Source organism: Alosa alosa, chromosome 10, assembly GCF_017589495.1.
Source record: "Alosa alosa isolate M-15738 ecotype Scorff River chromosome 10, AALO_Geno_1.1, whole genome shotgun sequence".
Taxonomy (NCBI): Eukaryota; Metazoa; Chordata; class Actinopteri; order Clupeiformes; family Clupeidae; genus Alosa; species Alosa alosa.
This window is the reverse complement of record NC_063198.1, coordinates 3,653,071-3,667,664: the sequence shown is the minus strand read 5'-3', so window position 1 is coordinate 3,667,664 and position 14,594 is coordinate 3,653,071. Positions and strand designations below refer to the sequence as shown.

General features: G+C 41.0%; 1 long non-coding RNA gene across 1 annotated transcript; it reads left to right on the top strand.

Annotated features, from left to right (window-relative positions):
- Positions 1-2,109: 2,109 nt before the first annotated feature.
- LOC125301431 lies at positions 2,110-2,398 on the top strand. The gene is made up of 3 exons (XR_007194748.1): positions 2,110-2,146; positions 2,227-2,280; positions 2,373-2,398. It is a non-coding gene; the product is annotated as an uncharacterized LOC125301431 (long non-coding RNA).
- Positions 2,399-14,594: the final 12,196 nt, after the last annotated feature.

Sequence of the window (14,594 nt, the reverse complement as noted above, 5' to 3'; positions counted from 1 at the left end):
GAATAACGATGGGAGAGGCAGAGAGAAAGAGTGAAATTAGGAAAGTTATCAGAGAATGTAAATAAAAGGGGGAGGGAAAGAAGGGGATGTTATTTATATTACTACTACTACTAATAATAATAATAATAACAATAATAGTTCCAGCTACCCTCCCCTGCCCAGTGTTCGATGATATGTGTATCTGTTGATGAAGTGTGTTATGATGGTGTGGAGATGGAACTCAGGCAAAGAGGGTCAGGACTGTAAGTAGGTGATAAAGGGGTACCAAGGAGAGGTTGTATCCTGAGTATTGATTAAGTTTGTAGTTGATAGGTTTTCTAATGATATATAGTCTGTTAACAAGTTTTTCCAATGAGTGATGTGAGCTTTTTTCTTAGATTTCCAGTTCATGAGGATTGTTTTCTTGGCGATAGTCAGCGCTACCAGCAGTGTTTTATTGCAGGAGTTGCTTAAATTGACTGTGGATGTATCACCAAGTATGCATAAGGAAGGGATGCTGGGATGTGACAGCCAAAGATGGAAGAGAGATTTTGTGACACTCACCCAGAAGTGGTTGACTGGAGTGCAATGCCAAACCGCATGAATGTATGTTTCTGGGTTATTTTGTGTGCAGTGAGTGCAAAGATCCGAAGCCAAACCCCATTTTAGCCAATTTATGTGCAGTGAAGTGGAATCTGTGAAGAACCTTGTATTGTATTAGTTGTAGATTACTATTCTTTGTCATGAGGTAGATGTTTTTTTGCACATTTTGGTCCAGAAGTCGGCACCGGGAGTAATTGATAAGTCTGATTCCCATTCGTGATATGGCAGGCCAATTGTTTTTCTGAACGAGATATAATTTTGTAAATTTGGGAGAGTATTTTTTTGGGAGAGGGAATATTAAGCAGCTCTGAGATTGGTGGGGAATGTCAAGGTTAGCTGTCTGGATGTTAATTTTTCCTAGGATAGATGATTTAATTTGCAGGTATTGTAAGAAGTGTTTACTCTTGATGCCGTGCTTCTGGACCAAACAGGAAAATGAGGCCAGATTATTGTCTTGAAGAATGTGTTGAAGGTGAGTGATGCCCTTTCCCATCCATGTGTGAAAGTTAAGTGTTTTTATTGACGGTGAAATCTGGGTTATTCCAAATCAAAAGCGAATTGATGGTGCTATAGGTGAATCAGTGATGTGGTAGAATCTCCACCAGGCTGTCAGAGTAGCTGAAATTGTTGGGGCTTTGAAGGATGGATGTTTTATGACCGACTGACTGCAGAAAGGGAGATCTGAGATTTTAATTTCTTTACAGATTGTTTGTTCTAGGTCTAACCAGGTGTTGTCTGAGGGGTGGGGTGTTGCCATTTGTGGATGAAGTGGAGCTGGTTGGCCAGGGCATAGTGCTGGAAGTGTGGGGCCTCTAGTCCTCCCATTGCTTTTGGTTTTTGAAGAGTGGCGAGTTTGATCCTTGGGGTCTTATCTTTCCAGTAGAATTTAGTGATTAATGAATCGATAGACTTAAACCAGAGGGTGGTGGGCTGGGTTGGAATCATAGAGAATAGATAGTTTATTTTGGGCAGTATTGTCATTTTGATTACTGAGATTCTGCCCATGATGGATAATGGGAGGTTCTTCCAGCGTTGAAGGTCATCATCTATTGAAGTGAGTAGAGGGGAATAATTTAGGCTAAATAAGTCTGACAGCCTGGGGGAGACTTTTATCCCTAAGTAAGTGATATAGTTAGTGCAGAGTGGGATAGGTGAAGAGTTGGCTGTCACATCCCAGCTGTTGGGGTGTAATGGGAGAACTGCAGATTTATTCCAATTGATTGAGTATTCAGAAATTTTAGAGAATGTGTCAATGAGTTTGATGGTTTCTTTCCACTGATGTTGTGGGGTCTTGAAGAAAGAGAAGAATGTCGTCAGCATAAAGGCTGATTTTGTGATGCGAATGTAACCGGCAGACTAACTGCTGTACCAAGTTTGTCCTCCTGTTCTCACCGTAGCTCCTCTCCTATCGGTCACGCCCTCCAGTTAGCTTGCAGGTGGCTATGTACTCATTAGCGTCAATGGCACTTTCTATAAGACCGCACCGGAGGTGGGCTAGTAAGTGATCCCTAGGCTCCGTGACGCCCTCCCTACACTGTGTTCGCTGTGCTGTCACCTATGAAAGGTATGTGCCAATGCTCCTTTTTTCACTGCAAACATGTTATTTTAGCCAGCTGTTTTTAAAGTGCAACTGTTTGACAACAGGTATTTGGCTGTGTACCAGACGCTTCCGGGTAGTGTTTTGTTGATCTACCGAAGGTATTTACAAGCACTACACCGTAGATGATTGAACTGTATGGTCCTTTTTGTAAATGCCTTCACGCACATTCACAGCATTGTCTTTAACGTAGGTCTTGACTGAAAAGACGCCGTGTACCCAGCGCAGGTTGCACTTTCTATTGGGAGATCGTTAAGGTAACATTGGCTGTATATCTCAGTAAGGTTTGCCATGTAATATGTGTGTGTGCATGTGTACATATGTATGTTTATATGCCAGTTTACAGTAACTGGATCTACTATAATGTGTCATGTTTCGCTGTAAGTCCTTGTGATTTAACTAGCCAATAACCTTTTATTATGTTGTATGTGAGCTATGCTTGTGTGTGATTTTATGTAGGTTTGCGTACTGGAGAGATACCAGGGAGTCCCATTTCCATTCATGTTGAGTGCTGTATTCCTAGAGGTAAAAAGGAAACCGTGTTGTATTGTATCTGTATTGGTTTAGGCTGTATTTACCATAAACAATGGATTTTAACTGTGTTTGTTTACTCCTTTAGAAAGATTGCCACTGCTGCTTTGCCTCCTGTAGATTTAAGTAATTGTAGCTCTTGCCTCATTTTGTTTTCTTTATTTTGTTTTGTTTGTCCGATTGATTTGGCCTAAACATAGGCGCGTGGCTGGTTTCATTTATTTGCCCTCCGCCGTGGGTGTGGGCAACAGGTGTGGTATCGGCTGCCCCAGTATTTTGCTGCGTAATGTGTGTTGGTAGTAATGCTAACATCTAGCTTTCTTGACCCAGCCAGTTATTGCCAATAGCAACCATATCTTCCCTTCTCCCTCCAGAGAAACAGAGTGTTGCAGCTGTTCCATGGGGCAGGTCAGCCGGATCTGAGTCCTCCTCTTCGGTGTACTTCACACAGTATTTGTAGTGGTAACGTGCACCTCACTATTTGCAGTGATCACTCTTTGTAGTACCTGTGCCTATCTTGAGCGTGTGTGTGTGTGTGTGTCTGTGAATAGGCAACAGAATCCGCAGCACGGGTGGTGTGTCGGTCTCCTCCTCTTCCAGGACAGGTAACCGCTCCTCAACAGCTGATCAAATTAACCCTACTTGATTACATGTAATATTCCTGGTGGCAGCCACTACCTTCCTCTTGCTGGCCTATTGGGCCTAATATGTACTGCACTCCATCCTGAGAATCAAACCCAAGACTGACTTTTAAACTGAATTGCTTGTGAATAAATTGTTTATTTTTTCATTGAAATACCACGTCTCTGTCATTACTGGCTTATCTGTGTGCGAGAGCCCTCTTGTCTAAATCAAGGTGTTGGAGGTCTAGCTAAAATACATCTTGGTGTGAAAGGCCCCAAGTGGCGTAGTCGAGCACTCTATAGTCAAGACTCTTGTCATCTGACTCCCGTGGTCACACATATATGGAGTCTGGACACCTTTGATGAGGGGGTTCTGACGGATGGCAGCTGCTAGGGGTTCAATGAAGATTGTAAATAGTGAGGGGGAGAGTGGGCACCCCTGTCTAGTTCCCCGTGAAGAGTGAAACTTTGTGATGTTAGTCCATTGGTGATTACTGTGGCTGAAGGAGAGGTGTATAGAAGTTTAATCCAGTTAATGAGCGACTCCCCTGAAGCCAAACCTCCCTAATGTGGAAAACAGGAAATTCCAGTTCACCCTATCAAAAGCTTTTTCTGCGTCCAGAGTTGCTATGATGGCATTATCTTGAAAATTTGTAGAGTGATACATTATATTTAACAGTCTGCGGGTGTTGGTGGATGAAATTCTACCTTTAATGAAGCCTGTTTGGTCTGGGTGGATAATGGATGGGGTGACCTCTGCTAATCTGTGTGCTAGCATTTTTCGATTATCTTATTGTCCACATTGAGGAGAGAAATTGGTCGGTAGCTGGATGGCAATGTTGGGTCCTTATTGGGCTTGAGGAGCAGTGAAATTGAGGCTGAGGTGGAACTAGTTGGAAGACGTCCTTTCTGTTTTGATTCATTAATCATTCTGATGAAAAGTGGAGCTAAGATGGTCCAAAATTGTTTGTAGAACTCAGCAGGAAAGCCATCCGGACCTGGTGCTTTATTATCGGGCATCTGTTTCAGGGCATCAAACAGTTCTTGTTGAGTTATAGGTGATTCCAGGTTTTTTATTTCGGTCTCATTGAGTTGTGGTAATTCGATGCTGTTTAGGAAAGAGTCTATGAATTCCTGGTTGGGGTTTATTTCTGAAGAATATAGTTTATTGTAAAACTGGTAAAAAAACATGATTTATTTCTTCAGGTGAGCTGGTTAGCTTCCCTGCTGAGTTCTTTATGACCGGGATTGTTGATTTTTTTTTTTGTTACGTTGGATTTGATTTGCTAAGTATTTACCTGATTTATTGCTATGGTGGAAGTTTTCCTGCCTTAGACGGTGAATCATAAATTGAGTGTGTTTATTGAGTATTTCATTGAGTTTGAATTTATGTTTCCTAAGTTTTGCCTGTGTTTCTTCAGTTGGGTTGCTTGCATTGGTTTCTTCTAACTGTTTAATTTTATTGTTGAGTTCTACTTCCTGTTCTTTTTCCTTCTTTTTTTGTATACTGAATATGAGATGATTCTTCCTCTGAGTACTGCTTTTCCTGTTTCCCACAGAAGGAAGGAGATGATTCAGGGAGCCGCTTCATTTCTAGAAAGAATGCCCACTCTCCCAACAAAACTGATGAAATTTGGGTCTTGTAAGAGGGATGTATTAAAACGTCATTTGCTAATTGGTCGCTGTTGGTTCGTTATGTTCCATTTAATTGTAACTGGGGCATGATTGCTAATGACTATGGGATGAATTGTTGAATCAGAGATATTTTTCATTATAGAAAATAGAATGGTTAGAAAATAATCAATACGGGAATAGGAGTGGTGGACCGGAGAGAAAAAAGAGTAGTATTTGGAGTCTGGGTGCTGAAGCCGCCAACAATCGCCAAGGCCAGAATCGCTCATGAACTGTTTTATTGTTTTTGTGGATTGCCAGATTCGTTTGCTTTTAGAGTGATCAGATCTGTCAATTGTGGGGTCTAACACTGTATTAAAGTCGCCTGCAATTATGATGGGACAGCCAGATAGAGTTGAGATGGAGGTGAAGAGGTTCTGAAAGAAAACTGGGTTGTCTGTATTAGGGCCATAAACATTAACAATTGTTACAGGGGTATTGTGAATTGAGATGTTTATGATGACAAAACGTCCTTCTGGGTCTGTGATGGTGGCGTTATGGATGAATGAGATTCTTTTGTTAATCAGAATGCAAACTCCCCTTTGTTTTGTATTGTAATGAGATGAGAAAATGTGATTGAATTGTCTTGATTTGATGCGGGTGTAGTCTAATTCTGAGAGATGAGTTTCTTGTAGGAGACATATGTCAGCTTTTAAACTATCCAAATGATTTAAGATTTTGAGCCTCTTTGCCTGAGATCCAATCCCACGGATGTTCCAGGTCAGGAATGTAAGTGGTACCATGTTGGGATTGTACAGTTATGAAAACTGTTTGATAAGGTGGGTATTGTGTGTGTGAGAGTGTGTGCAGGTGTCAGTTAGATAGGAGAGGGGGAAGGGGGGGTGGAGGACTAGGTATGTAATGTGGTGTGCGAATGAGATGTAAAGGGTAGGGGCTGAGAAGAATATAGAGCATAAAGAGGTAGGAATTTGGTTCTGGAGTGGTGACAGCATGAACATTTCCTGTTTAGCATTGAAAACATACAGATCATAATTTGACTTTAGCCTATAGACATAATAAACAAAAACAGACAGGACACACAAGCAAACATGTATAGACAAAACACCACGAATAACATTAAACATTGAGAGAGCAAAAGAGAATGGGTGGGTAGGGGGAGCAAAAGGAATGAAACATAAGAAGAGAGAAGAGAGAGGTGATCCAAGCATCAGTAGGCAGTGGGTTAGAGAGAGTTGAGGGTGACAATGTTAATCAAGATGAATGTTGGCATGAGGTATGATGTGCTATAGCCAGGTGGTGATATTGGGGTTGCGATACAGAGTTCCATTGACATACAGTTTATCGAGTTTATACAGTTTAATGGGTCATGTTAACCCATTCCATGTGCACACATGTGCATAAACAGATACACACGCACACACATACATTCACAGTTATCATACGTATGACACATACTCACACAGTAGACATATGTACGCATGCATCCACATGCACAAACACACATACGCAGGCAAACACACAAGCACACACACACACACCCACACACATAAACATAAACGTGTACACGCACACATGCACATATTTCAAGAATTTCTCAGAATTATGAACAGGCAAGATAGGGGTGGGGTTGTATAAAATGAATTTTACATGTGAAATCTATAAACTAATCATGTTTTGGTACTTGTTGTCTAGCAGATACCAGTGAGAATTGAGTGTGGATAATGCAATTCAGTGAGACAGTTAGAATCATATAGGCCTTTCAGTGTGATTTATTTTTGTGGAAAAAATGTGCTGGACTGGGTGGCGGTCATATTTTGTACCGCTCTGCGGTACATCTAGTTTTCCATTATTCAGTAATGACTTGACCAAAACAAAATTCAAGTGAATGTAAATATTTTAATAAAGGTGTTCCATTCCAGTGTTAACCTGATTCAATTGGATCTGTGTTTCATATGAAATGTATCATTATTAAATGTAAATATAGATCAGCACTTGCCTTGCAGTAACAATGAATTTATCAACATTCTTCTCACCACTGATAATGTGATTTGGACTTGAGACTGTATTTTGCTAGTGTTCTGTTTTCTTTCATTTTGGACACCTCATAAATTGAGTGACAGAACACCCTAACTTGTCATACTATATTTACATATTTGATATTGTTGGATTCAGTACAACCCCACCTTTCCCATAAGCCATCATATGTGTTGCTATAATAATCCCTGGTAAAGCAGCTACAAAGTAAATGAAAACATTCTGCATATTCATTTTTTGCATGTCCGCTTATTTTAGGTGTATATTTACATGTCTCTTCATTCCATACATCAAGATATTCATATCCAGTCTTTTCTAGTAGGTAAAGCAACTTCCTGACTATAAACATGCCAAGTTTCAAAGCTCTCAGAGCTTGTGTGATTGATCTGCACTAGTTTATATGCCTTAACTCCCATAATGGACAGGCTATATTTTAGTCCTTTTTTTTGGTTTTGGGGTGTATAACAATATCTGTTAATTTAACAATCTTAGCAGTAAAATATTTTTAGCTAAGAATCCATTTCATATATGGGAGACCTTAGAGATAAGGAAAAACATTGTTGCGTTTAGTTCTACCTCCGGTAGGGGTATCTCAAAAATGTGGGGCCATTGTCACTAGCCTATAAGGACTGTTTTGATAGTACAGCTTGGGAAGTTCTGTATAGCCCTCATGGGGAGGATTTGGATAATATAACAACTTGTGTCACAGATTACATACATTTCTGTGTGAACAACACTGTACCTGTTAAAAGGGTACGTTGTTTTCCAAATAATAAACCCTGGGTGACACCTGAACTGAAAGGACTGCTTCATCAGAAAAAGAGGGTTTTTAGATCTGGGAATAAAGAGGAGTTGAGGAATAACAATGCCAGAGAGGTCTGGAGAGGTTTAACAATGATCTCAGGCCATGGCAAAGTAGGGGGCAATGGACCTGAATCCGGCGATAGGGAGTGGGCAAACCATTTAAATCTATTTTTTAACCGATTTGATACTGATGCCCCCGTTACCACTTATGACCCCACCCACCAGAGCCCAGACCAATCTGTGACACCAGCATGCACCACCAGCTTGCACTACTCAGAGGTTACCCACTCCCCCCTGTCCATCTACAACTTCTGTACTCTCCAGCCCTTACCACCCCTTCCCCACTCACTCAGGGAATGCCTCCCCTGCCTGTGGGAGTATCAGTACATCACCCCCTTTCCCTAGCCTCCTCATAACTGAAGAACAGGTGAGGAAGGCCACAGGTCCTGATGGGATCAGCCCCAGACTGCTCAGGGACTGTGCGGATGAACTCAGTGGGGTCTTTCTGCACATCTTTAACACCAGCCTCAGTCTGGGGAGAGTCCCAGTCCTGTGGAAAACTTCCTGTGTGGTCCCTGTTCCAAAGATAGCACACCCCAGAGAGCCCAATCACTTCATGCCAGTGGCTCTGACATCACACCTTATGAAGAGCATGGAGAGGATTGTCCTGAACTACCTCCGTTGCCTGGTGGGCAGTGAGCTGGACCCCCTCCAGTTCGCATATCGACCAGGGGTCGGTGTGGAGCAGTGTTTCTCAAAGTGTGGTCCGGGGACCACTGGTGGTCCGCAAGCTATCTCAAGTGGTCCGCGAGCAAACGTGGTAATTACAATAGTTGCAATATTGAACCAACTTGTATGTAAATCCTGCAACACTGCCTATAGCTAGGCCAGTTTAAATCATATGAATCCTCTGACACAATAAGCAAGGTGCAAAAACAGTAAGCAAGGTGGTTCAGTGAGTAGGCCTATTGTGTAATATAATGTTGACGTAGGTCTACTGTTTTTTTTTTTTTTTTTTTTAGCTAGGTGGTCCGTGATTCTTTTTTTATTGGTTAAGTGGTCCTTGGTCTGAAAAAGTTTGAGAAACACTGGTGTGGAGGATGCAATAGTTTTTCTCCTCCACCGTTCTCTTTCTCACCTGGAGGGTACTGGGGGCTCTGTTAGAGTCATGTTCTTTGACTTTTCCAGTGCATTCAACATAATACAACCTGCACTACAGAGGGGGAGGCTAGAAGGAGCTGGAGTCGACTGTCATCTTGCTGCTTGGATCATCAACTACCTCACCAACAGACCACAGTACGTGAGGCTACGTGACTGTGAGACAGATGTGGTGGTCTGTAGCACAGGGGCCCCACAAGGCACAGTGCTCTCCCCCTTTCTCTTTTCCCTGTATACCTCAGACTTCCAATACGACAGATAGCTGCCATCTCCAGAAATGTTCTGATGACACAGCTATTGTTGGCTGTGTTAAGAAGGGGAATGATCTGGAGTATAAGGGGGTCATCACCAGTTTTGTTGAATGGTGTGGAAAGAACCATCTGCAGATAAACACCAGTAAGACAAAGGAGATGGTGATTGACTTCAGCCGTAAGGCATTATCAGTTGCATCAGTGAACATCCAGACAGTGGCTGCACAAAGCAGTTCTTTTAGTAACAGACTACTTCACCCATTATGTAAGAAGGAGCGCTTTCGCAGGTCTATTCCATCTGCCATCAGAATGTATAACACTACTGTCATGAAAATTTGTAATGTTAATGTAGTGTCTGAACTTTATTACATTATTAATTGTAAATTAATATACTACATTATTAATATGTGCATTTTCCACTGTACATGTGATGTGAAGCTTTTTTATTCACCATATATATTGGTTCACTCTGCCTCAAAGTATTGGTGAAACCCTAAGGCGTGTTGCAATCACTGTGTGATTTTTTGTTTTTTAGGTGTGCTTGTATGCTGGGCATACTGTATACAACTTTCTTACTCTCTATTTAAATACTACTGGGCTGTTGTGACAAGTAAATTTCCCAGCTGTGGGATCAATAAAGTCTTATCTTATCTTATCTTAACACTAACACTAGGTGGCGCTACACCACAAATATGAAAGGTACAATGATGTTCTTCAAAGTAACCACTTTATGGCATACATTTTGTTGTATGTGACCCTGCAAGGCGAAACCAGTCACTTTGCGCACGGTGCTATTTTGAGAAAATCCACGATAAACAAACGTACGGGTTAAAATGTTGAATTTCACAATTTCGCATACTTCGACAGTATACAGTCTACACTTTCATATTGTGAACAAATTTTAACGGAAAAACATACGTTTTGACTGTTAAACCCTGACTTTACTTAGGTGAAGATTCAACACATTAGCAGTCATTCCCTTTGTCCACGCCGCTATTAGGTTTTACGGTAGAGCTAAAATTTACTCAATGTGTCAGCTCTCTATCGTTCTTGACAGGTGTAACCGAATATGAATGTGAAAGACTTGCCTTTCAGGGCACGAACGGTCAAAAGCACAAACATTTAGAAATATCCTGGCGTCATTTTAGGGACCAGAGGGGTATTCCAAGTACGTGGTTTAGTGGCAAACCTGGGTAACTTAACTAAGAGTAAGTGGTAAACCTCCTACAACAAGAGCCATATAGTTTTATTTTGTTAGGAGAATGAAGCCATACAGCTCTTCTATTAGGAGGTTTATCACTTACTCTGAGTTAACTTACCCAGGTTTGTCACTAAACCATGTACTTGGAATACCCCCCAGGAGAAGTTTTCCATTGACGTAGTGCATTTTAAAAGTAGGTTATACACAATCTGTGTACACAGAACTTCCTCTCCCCTTACTTCCCCCGAAATACATTAATTATATTCTATAGTGACACCTTAGACACTCACTGCACGGTTGATGAAACTGCACTGTCAGTCATCCGCTTCAAAGTCACGCTACCGTAAAGCTAATAATAATTGTGCCCTCACACTATCGCACGTGACAATTTACTTAAAAAGTTGATTTTCTCCTCTTCGTATCGTGATAGGAGAACCATGACAACTTTGGATGCGGTTATCTTAGCGATACTTTTTGCAATACCCTCAATATACATATCGTTGGAAAGCTTAGTTTATGGCCATTCATGTGAGCACAATAACTTAATTTTCTAAAATTTACCAAAGCGACTGGTTTTGCCTAGCAGGGTCACATGCAATGCAACAGTTGCACAATGCAATGCAAGTTATCCCAAAAACTCCTTTCAGCCAGACATTTATGGGAGAGGTAAAGGTTAGACCAGTGAAATAGCCATTTTGCCACAGTTGCCAGATGGTGACGCTATGCCAGGCATACATTTTGGGCATATGAATATCATTGTCATAATAATCAAAACAATGTTTCAGCCAACCAGGTTGCAAAATAGCGCCCTATGTCTGTTGCTCATGACTTAGGCTACAGTAGAAGTGAATTGGGCACTAACTTTGGTCTTGGAGAATATGATCCAACTAACGTGACGATCTGTACTGAAATAAAGGCAGGGAAGGTAACATTTCTCAGTATAAATGACCAAAATGTGTACTAACAAAACACTATGCAAATCAGATTTATCTACTGAAACGGAAACCCCAGAGTTTGTTTTGTATTCTAGGCTACTTATTACCAACTAGCATGAAGTACAGAGCTACACTAACAGTATAATAGTATAGTACAGTATATACTCTTTATAGGGGTGCCTTGCTCAAGGGCACTTGAGCAAACCCTCCGGTTACAAGTCCGAAGCCCTAACCAGTAGGCCACGGCTGCCCCAACCTAAACACACCAGCGAGGTACAACAACTAGGCTACACTCATACCACATGCATAGTTTAGCTGAGCTATGGTAAAACCAAAAAACATACATGCAAGTGTATTAGCTGCATATACTCAACACAGATACATGAATCTAGCTAGTTGTATTTTTTGTGCAAGACTGAAATAAGTGTTGCGAGTAGGCTTCATGAAAGCGTAGCAGCTACTATGGGGAAACTGTAAGTATCAGTGGGTGTTATCATAATTTTTTTATGAGTACGAGTATATGGGCCAAGTATCGGCCCATCACTAGTTGTTAGACAAACTGATCACACATTTCAGATATCCAACTGTAACTAGCAAAGTGAAAGTGAGATTGTGCAGTCTACACTGTGTTCCAAATTATTATGCAAATTCCATTTTTCTCAGATTTTCCTAAATAGTTGATGCAAATGACAGTCAGTGTAATTTTCAAGTCATCATCCGTTAAGAGTATTATTCGAAATGTATTGAACAAACCTCCCAATGATAACAGTATTTTTTCTTTTCAAAAATAAAAAACTCAAAATGCACTGTTCCAAATTATTATGCACAACAGAGTTTCAAAACATTGTATAGATTGTAAAGAACTAAAAATGGTCATTTGTTGAATTTGCAGCATTAGGAGATGATGCCCATAGCAGCCAATGACCCAGAGGTATTCTTTGCAGCACGAGATGGTGCATTGTCATGCATAAAGATGATTTTGCTACGGAAGGCACGGTTCTTCTTTTTGTAGAGTTTTGTTAGAAACTCTGCATACTTTGCTGAGGTAATTTTCACACCGTCAGGAACCGTAAAGGGCCTACCAGCTCTTTCCCCATGATTCTGGCCCAAAACATGACTCCGCCCCCTCCTTGCTGACGTCTCAGCCTTGTTGGGACATGTTGGCTATTCACCAACCATCCATCTGGACCATCTAGGGTTGAACGGCACTCATCCGTAAACAAAACTGTTTGAAAATTAGTTTTCATGTATTCCTGAGCCCACTGCAACCGTTTCTGCTTGTGAGCATTGTTTAGGGGTGGCCGAATAGTAGGTTTATGCACACTTGCAAACTTCTTGAGGATCCTACACCTTGAGGTTTGCGGGACTCCAGAGGCACCACCGGCTTCAAATACCTGTTTGTTGCTTTGCAGTGGCATTTTAGCAGCTGCTCTTTTAATCCTATGAATTTGTCTGGCAGAAACCTTCCTTTTTATGCCTTTGTCTGCACGAACCCGCCTGTGCTCTGAATCAGCAACAAATTTATTCACAGTACGATGATCACGCATAAGTTTTCAGGAAATATCCAATGTTTTCATACTTTGTTCAACATAGTGCACAATTTCACGCCTTTTAGCAGCAGAGATCCCTTTTCTTTCCCATATTGCTTGAAACATGTGGCATGCTTAAGGCTACGTTTACACGAAGCAGGGTATTTTCCTAAACGAATATCTGGCCATCTACGTTTGCAAATAAAACTGCATTTACACGAGACCGTTTTTTTTTTTTTAAATGTGTTTACACGAACCCGTGTACATACATGCTGTCATGAGCAAGCCAAACCACAGTGGCAGTCTAACGATAAGCTCAAGCTCACATTAACCAATCAGAACCCTGAAACATCGCACGTGAGAACATGTAAATGTAAACATTGGTCGCACATTTGGTGTACTTCTGTCGATACTGTGACGTTATTGCCCAAAACTCCGTTTACCACAGTTTAAACCAAACGCGATAACTAAGTTTTCCAAAAAAAATCACTTTGGCTGGAGTTTTTTGGATTTTTTTGACCGCTTTATTTGGCGAATTCTCCGCTTATGCCTAAATGAAAGGCGCAAACGTAGGGAAATGTCTTTGTTTATAAAAATACACATGGTCGCGTAAACGGGGTCTAATAATGTAGAACATCCTTCTTAAGTAGTTTTCCTTTGATTGGGCTCACCTGGCAAACTAATTATCACAGGTGTCTGAGATTGATTTCAATGAGCCAAAGAGCCCTGAGACACCATAGACCTCTCCAGAATAAGTCCCGCCTCCTAACTTCCGTATCCATCCAACCTTCGGTCGTCAAATGTCTATGGGAAATAACATGGCGTTTTGAAAGATTGTACCTGTCAAACTCTGTAGGTGTACACTTGTACACTTTACAACTGGTGTTGTTGTCCTGAAACACAACACTTCTGCTGCTCTTACATAACTTGCACCACTATGCCACTTTCTTCTTACTTAGGTCAAACAGAACTACCCAAGCCTTTTATTGGCCTGAATTTGCACTAGTATTTTATTGACTGTCTATGCACAATTTCAACCACATTTTGCTGCTCTTATTTTTTCATTATTATATGTGCCCTCTTATTTACTTATTTACTTACTTTTTTGTTTACTTGAATGTTATGTTTGTCTGTGGACCTAAATTGGTAAAATATGTCTTGTCTTCACCGTGGGATAGTGAGAAACGTAATTTCGATCTCTTTGTATGTCTGGAACATGTGAAGAAATTGACAATAAAGCTGACTTTGAGGTGACAAAGTAGAAAAAGCTGGTGGGCAGATTGGCCTACACACTTCTGCCATCTAGTTTCCACTGGATTTTTTGATTGTCGGTGTCGTTTAAGTAGTATAGGGGAGAGCTGGGACGATTGAAACACGGGACGAATGTTTCAGTTTTCTCCGAGTGTAATGATAGACAGACGTCCTTTGGTCAAAACATAGAGCATGTTAACCTCCTTCTATCAGCCAAATATCTTCCTGCTATGTCATTCTATCACGGAGTTAGAGGCGATAAACGAGTTTTGATGCACAAAAGTAAACTTCATTAGCGGTTACATTTTTTCGATTATTAATCAGTGTTTTTCATTTAAAGTTTCGACTTAATGCTTATTCAGTACACCATTTAATGTTCTCCACAATCCCAGACTTTCATATCGCATGCTTGTTGACATGGAAAGCAAAACAAGCTATAGTGTCATATGTCTGTGTCGGGACGATT